Raw genomic sequence first — 7,132 nt, 5'->3', positions numbered from 1 at the left:
GGACATGAGTCTGACTTCATTAAAGCAGATCCAGAAAGGTGGGCGAAGGCCCCTGTTTATCTCTCCTTAGGTGATCAGCAGTGATGTCAAGGGCACAAATCTGCCTCCCAAGGGCACTGAGCTAGCCTGCTGGGAGATACGCTAGAGCTGGCAGCCCCAGCCCAGGGCCACACAGCCTTGAACCGACTCTACTTGTCCTTTCTTCCTGGGACAGGTCCACCGGGCTTCAAACCCTAGCCCCTCATTCATTTATGATCCTTGACCTGGGTACAGGATCGCGTGACAACACAGGATGAACAGCAGCAGTCCCTGCAAAAGATCCAGAGCCTTGGGCCTGGGTACCACAAATAGAGGCTCTTCCCAGCCAGCTGCAACCTGTGTGCCTCCCCAGGGAAGAGGAGAGCAAAGCACATCAAAGAAGGGAGACTAAAGATCAACTTGGGGTGTAAGTAGCCCCTGAGGGGACTGAGCACAGGGGAAGAATGTCCACCCAGCAGCACAGGTGGCTTCGATTTTTTTTTAAAAAGACACAAACACCTGTTAGATTTTTTTCAAGATGTATTTATTTATGGATAGTGTTTTGCCTACATGCACACCTGCATGCCAAAAGAGGGCACCAGATTTCATTATAGATGGTTGTGAGCCACCATGTGGTTGCTGGGAATTGAACTCAGGACCTTTGGAAGAGCAGCCAGTGCTCTTAACTTCTGCACCATCTCTCCAGCTCAGGCTTTGATTTAAAAAACAAACAAACTTACATTATTTGGGGTTCCTTAGTGCCTCTACCTCCCTTCCAACCCACTGGCCCTAGGTAGGAGGGAAAAGGTTAGTAAGGACAGGGGATGTAGACCTTTCCAGACTCAGTTCTTTGGGGCGATTCTACTCTTTGTTGTCATCAGGACTCTTAACAGTTCAGCAAACCAATATCAAACACATCAGCAGCATCGAGAGCAACAGCAGGCACCAGCAGCAGCCTCTTCGAAGAATTTCTCTCTAGGAGCATCTGGGAGTGAAGCGAAGCCAAGTGATGCGAGGTGACGCAAAGCGACCTCTTCTCTGTTTCGGGGCTCCTATTTATACCCTCCCAGAGTCCGCACAAGGATTCTGTGGCAAAAACCACGCCTCCCATCTGAGGCAATCCCCAGCTGACAAAGATCACTCTCCTTCTCATGAGTCTGTTTCACACCCCACACTTGGGATCAAAACAAAAACATGTTTACATAACATAACCAGAACTTCCACCACAGCACCAGGGTGGGAGGCTGAACTGAGCATAGGGGAGTGTGTCCGTCCACTAGCACCCAGGTGGGAACACCTATCCTCTGTATTCTAATGGGTTTGGGTTCTGTGGGCGGGACTTAGCCACTCGGACCCCCGGGTTCCTCTGAGTATCTAAATGGATGTTTTCCCTCTTCACACACTTGTTAGTGTTCCTGCTTGCAGGCAGCTGGTTTAAGCAGAACTTATTGGGGGGTGTTAGAGTAGCAGCTTTGGAGAGAGTCTCTTCAAGTCACACTCTGCAGGGACTCATGGGAGAGCTGCTGCTGATTCCAGAACCAAGATGCCAGCATCCCATCCATACCTGGAGGAGTCTGGGTCACACACCTGAATGTAGCTGCAAGGGAGTCCATTTTGGGCTTGGGTTACCACCTGAGTAACTCAAGTTACCAGGAATGATTCAAAATTCAGGAAGATTTTTTTTTTTTGCTTGTTTGTTTGTTTGTTTGTTTGTAGCCCTGGCTGTCCTGGAATTCACTTTGTAGACCAGGCTGGCCTTGAAGTCACAGAGATCTGCCTACCTCTGCCTCCTGAGTGCTGGAATTAAAGACGGGTGCCACCACACCCAGCTTAAATATTTTGTTTGTTTGTTTTTTTTGAGACAGGGTTTCTCTGTGTAGCCCTGGCTGTCCTGGACTCTCTTTGTAGACCATCCTGGCCTCAGACTTACAGAGATTTGCCTGCCTCTGCCTCTCCATTGCTGATATATATATTTCCCCCATGTGTAATGAGTGTTCTGCCTACATGTATGTCCATGCGACATGTACATACACAACACCTGTAGATCTGACTAGGAGTGGAGTTACAGATTGTTGGGAGCTGCTGTGTTGGTGCTGGGAATCTACTCAGGTCCTCTGGAAGGATATTCAGTGCTTATAACTACTGAGCCATATTTGCAGCCCCAGGCAAGAATCTGAGAAGTTGTTGAACATCTATGAATGACAAGTATTCAGACCACCTTCCTTCTTCTCTCTTCCAAAACTGGACTGTAAACTCCAGGCAGGCAAGAACCTTGTGTGTCTCGCTCATCTCCGTGCCCTTAGCATCTCACATGGAAGCTGTAGTGAAAAAAAGAGGTTACTAAAAGGTGGGCAGTGACAGAGCCGAGGGGGTCCTCTAGAGCCTAGATCTCTGGCTACTCAGTGTCTCAAGGGAAGGCTCTTCACGCCTTTGGGATGCCAGCCCCGATCTGTGGGACACCAGTCCTCCGGCCCCTCATCTTCTTTTTTCCGGTTCTCAGCTTTAACTCACCTCTCCGTGGAGGCTTTCTCACTCAGAGGTCCCACTGCCACTGCTGTCGCTAGCTACACATCCTTGCTGGTGAGCTGGCGAAGAAGTCAGGCTCTGAAGTCCCTCTGTTTGATTTCAGATGCTGTTGGCTTGGCTGTGACTTGCTTTTGGAGCTTGGGGACACCAGGTAGCCATTCTCCTCATCTTCAAAATGGGGTAAATAAAAATAGCTGTTAAGTCACAGGACTTTTAACAGCCGGGTGTGGTGGCGCACGTCTTTAATCCCAGCACTCGGGAGGCAGAGACCGGTGGATCTTTGTGAGTTCGAGGCCAGCCTGGTCTACAAAGTGAGTTCTGGACAGCCAAGGCTACGCAGAGAAACCCTGTCTCAAAAAACCAAAAACAAGTCACAGGACTTTTGTGAGGTTTGAGGGAGCAGCACATGCAAGCGCTGAGGATGAGGCTGGCAATGGAGACCCACCGCCCCTGCGTCTGCTCTCAGTTCTCTGCTTGTCCAGCCACACTGGCAACGGTTTCCATGGATGTACCCCCATTCTGCAAACGGGAGCCTGCCGTGTCTGTTCCCCGATGCCTCGTCACACACCTGCCACACACATCAGAAGTCTGCATGATGTCTGTTGGAAAAACTCAATAAAAGAAACTAGACTTGGCGATGTGTTCGTGTTTCCGGCACAAAGCCCTGGGCTCAGGCCCCAGCACTGCATAAACCAGGGGTGGTGGTTCAGGTGACAGACTCAGAAGTTCCAGGTCATCTTCAGCTCCACGTCAAGTCTGAAGCCAGCCTGGGATCAAGGAGAGCCAAGAAGAAAAAGAGGAGAAGAGAGCAGTCGGGAGAGGAGAAGGAAGGAGAGATGTGGTAGCAGACACTTTTAATCCCAGCACTCAGGAGGCGGAGGAAGGGAGATGTCAGTGAGGCCAGCCTGGTCTACAGAGTGAGACTCTGTTTCAAAAAGAGAAAAGGGGTGGGGCTGAAAGGTGAGAGACGGAGAAGATGAGACGACTCCAAATGCAAAGACAGAAAGACAAACCTTTTAAAATTTACGTAACATAAAGATGACTAAAATTGGAAGCACCCCTTTAATCCCAGCACTCGGGAGGCAGAGGCAGGTGGATTGCTTTGAGTTTGAGGACAGCCTGGTCTATAATGTGTTCCAGGACAGCTAAGGCTACATAGTGAAATTTTGGGGTTTTGTTGTTGTTGTTGTTGTTTGTTTGTTTGTTTAAAAAAAAAACCTAAAGTGAAAATTCACCCAAGCATTTGCATTACATAGATTCTAAACACCAATAAAAAAGTCTGAGTTGCTAGGTGAAATCCAGCCCAAGGCCATGAACAGAACAGACAATCCCAGAAGGACACAGAAGCATTAACTAAGAATGGAAGAATAGTCTGGGCCTCAACAGAAGAGATACAAACGCGATACAAATGAAAGGATTGCTAACACAGAGTGCAGAACTCAGCCCAGAATTATTTATAACCCCAGAAAGAGTCCAAGAGCAGAAAGATGGCTGTGTAAATAAGGACGGATCAATCCAGTGGCCTGATGCTCCACCACAAAATAATTATGAAAATGTCAAAGCCATCGCCTCGGTATAAGCAAGGATAACTGCAAAGTTAAATATAAAGCGTACCCACAGCGTGCAAAATGTTCATCTGGACCTGATAAAAGCTTGGCAGAAAACAGGAGGAAAAATGAAAACAGTTGCTTTGATAAAAAAGAAACTGTACGGCGCACCCACCCTCTGCCGGCCTCTCCGCCAAGGGCTTGCAAATGCGTACTGGCCCAGTTAATTCCCCAGCTGCTTTCATATTCTCGGGCCCTTAGACAAGGGAAGACACAGCAAGGCACAAAGATGGGCGGTAAATCCTGCCAGCCGTAGCCTGTCCTGACCTGGCAAAGAGATGACAAGTCTTAGTACGGGACTCCAGGTCCAGTGCTCTCTCTGACTTATCAGATGTAGAAGATAGATGCGGGCCAGGAGCTTTCCCTGCCTCTTAAATGCCTTTTGCTGCCTGAGTGCCATCTGCACAACGAAAACGCAATTCAAGGGAAAACCAAAGCTGTCTCCAGACAACAGCTTGGCCCTCTTCCCTCAGAGATCGCCACAGCTCACAAGCGCAGCCTGCCACTGACCCATGGTCAGGCCAGATCTATACTATGAGGCCGTGCGTTCTCCTCTGTGCCTCTTCATTGGTTTACAGTCCCCAGGAAACAGGGATTCTAAGGTAGGAAGACCAGTTCAAGGCCAGCCTGTGCCACATTATAAAGACCCTGTTCCGGGCTGGGCGGTGGCAGCGGCGGCAGCGGCGCACGCCTTTAATCCCAGCACTTGGGAGGCAGAGGCAGGCGGGTTGCTGTGAGTTTGAGGCCAACCTGATCTACAAAGTGAGTCTAGGACAGCTAAAGCTACCCAGAGAAACCCTGTCTCGGGAAGGAAAAAAAAAAAAAAGACCCTGTTTCTACAAAAGAAAGAAAGAAAAATAGAAACTAAAGCCCCAGGGAGACCCGGAAGTGCTTTTCTCCGCAGTAATCATCTACTCGGTAACACCCTTATTTTGTGCCAAGAGCTGCCTGGATCCGCGCTGTGGGAATCCCAGCTCCTGTTGCCTTCCACTCTGAACACCACATCGAAGAGGCCAGTCGCTCCCTAGGTGAACATAGAGCTCTGTGTGTCCTAACTCCATGCAGTCCTGGCTGAGCCTTGCCGGGAGTCTGGTATCCTGGGGGGGCGGGGGGGGGGGGGGGAGGGGGGACCGACCTTCTCAGCTGAGGCCTGGAGGCTGAGTCAAATCAGCCAGACAGAAAAGGGAAGACGCACCGGGGTCAAAGCTGAGGCGGGAAGGGAAGGGAAGGATGTCAGTCAGTGTGGGCAGAGTGCAGCCCAGGGAAGACGAGGTCAGAGAGGTCAACAGAGTGCAGGGCTGTGTAGCCCCCGAGAAAGACAATGGAAAGGCACTGAGAAGGAAACTGAGGTGGCTGGGAGGATTCCCCTTTCAGAGCAGGATAGGAGGGGACCTGGCTGCACAAAGTGGAGGCTTTTTACCTGGAGTGTGGTGGCTTCCCAGAACCTGACTGATTTGCGTCAAGCGGAGGCGACTACAGCTGAATTAGGAACCACTCTCGTTCTGGGCATGCTGGCACACAGCTGTAATCCCAGCACTCAGAAGCCTGAGGCTGCGAGTTCAAGGACAACGGGAGCTACGTAGTGAATTACAGGTCAGCCCAGGTGACGGAGCAAAACTGTCTGAAAAAGCAAAACAGGGCCAGTAAGGTGGCTCATAGCGATGCTTCAAATCCAAATCCGTGTAAAGGTGGAAGGAGAAAACTGACTCCACAAAGCTGTCCTTTGATCTCCACAGGCACCACGTGTGTATTGTGGGGGGGAGGGAGGTGGGGTGGCTGGCAGACAGCCCTGTAAATAAAGCGGTTGCCTTGCAAACACAAGGCACGGTGGCAGCAGTTCCTTGTAATGGGTCACTGGCCAGTCAGCCTAGCCTCATTGGTGAGCTCCAGACCAAAAAGAGAGGCTGTCTCAAAACAAACAAACAAACAAACAAACCAAGATGCATGATGTTCCTGAAGAAGACACACTCAAGGTTGTCCTCCATATGCACATGCACACATGTTTGCACACACACACACACACATACCAATATGCATTTAAAGAAACATGTTCAGGGGCTGGAGAGATAGATGACACAGGGGTTAAGAACACATATTGACCTTGCAGGGGAACCAAGTTTGGTTTCCGGAACCCGTTGCTTCACAATCCGCCTGTAAGTAACTCCAGAGGATCCAACATCCTCTTCTGGTTTCCATGGGCGCTGCACTCTCATGCACAAACTCACACCCAGACACACATACATCCACACACATCATTTAAATTTGTTTAATCTTAAAAATAAATAAATAAATAAAAGTCACACCCAGGCAACTGAGGTGTGGGGAGGAGGCGGCTCTCAATTGCAAGCAGTCATTACCTGTGAGGACACAAAGGCTCAGGGAATTCATACAGAAAAGGGAAATTCTGCTCTCCTGAAATAGCCCTGGCTCCTCCCCACCAGGACCTCTTGCCAATGCTTGCCTAGAGAAAGTTCACGGCATCCAAACACTAGCGGTCGACAGTGAACCTCCTCCACGTCTGAACACCAGAGCCAAGGAGGGCAAAGACAAGCCAGGAGATGAAAAGTGGAACTGACCGATCAAATAAACACAGGACACCCGAGAAGAAATGAAAGAAACAGAATAACAAGATAACAAAATGGCTCAGGGCTCAGGCAAGGCCAGCCAGAAGATGGCAGGACTGCAGAAAGGAAATCAACGTGAAAGCAGGACAAAATAAAACTCCACCAAAACACAAGCGCAAAGGAGATGGGGAAAACCAGGAAAGTCAGGAGGAAGTGGGCTGGAAGTTTCATGCGGTGGGTGAAGGCTGGTTCATCGTGGATGAGGCTCTGGGTTCAATCCTAGCCCCCAGGGGAAGGAAGTTGACCAGTTTTAAATTTAACTGACTGTAACACTGCTGGATGCTGGAATTTCTAAGGGGTGGGTTTTAGTGGAAGACAATTAGGTTAAGAGGACGGCAAAGCTTCATTGGGCGTCGC

At 49.7% G+C, this 7,132-nt stretch overlaps 1 long non-coding RNA gene across 1 annotated transcript; it reads right to left on the bottom strand.

Annotated features, from left to right (window-relative positions):
* Positions 1 to 560: 560 nt before the first annotated feature.
* LOC311599761 lies at positions 561 to 5,848 on the bottom strand. The gene is made up of 3 exons (XR_014779997.1): positions 5,572 to 5,848; positions 2,530 to 2,712; positions 561 to 2,336 (listed from the first exon to the last, which is right to left on the bottom strand). It is a non-coding gene; the product is annotated as an uncharacterized lncRNA (long non-coding RNA).
* Between the last annotated feature and the right edge of the window lie 1,284 nt (positions 5,849 to 7,132).

The sequence above is a fragment of the Acomys minous genome (assembly GCF_964271855.1).
Source record: "Acomys minous genome assembly, chromosome: 6".
Classification (NCBI taxonomy): Eukaryota; Metazoa; Chordata; class Mammalia; order Rodentia; family Muridae; genus Acomys; species Acomys minous.
This window is presented reverse-complemented; position numbering and strand designations above follow the sequence as displayed.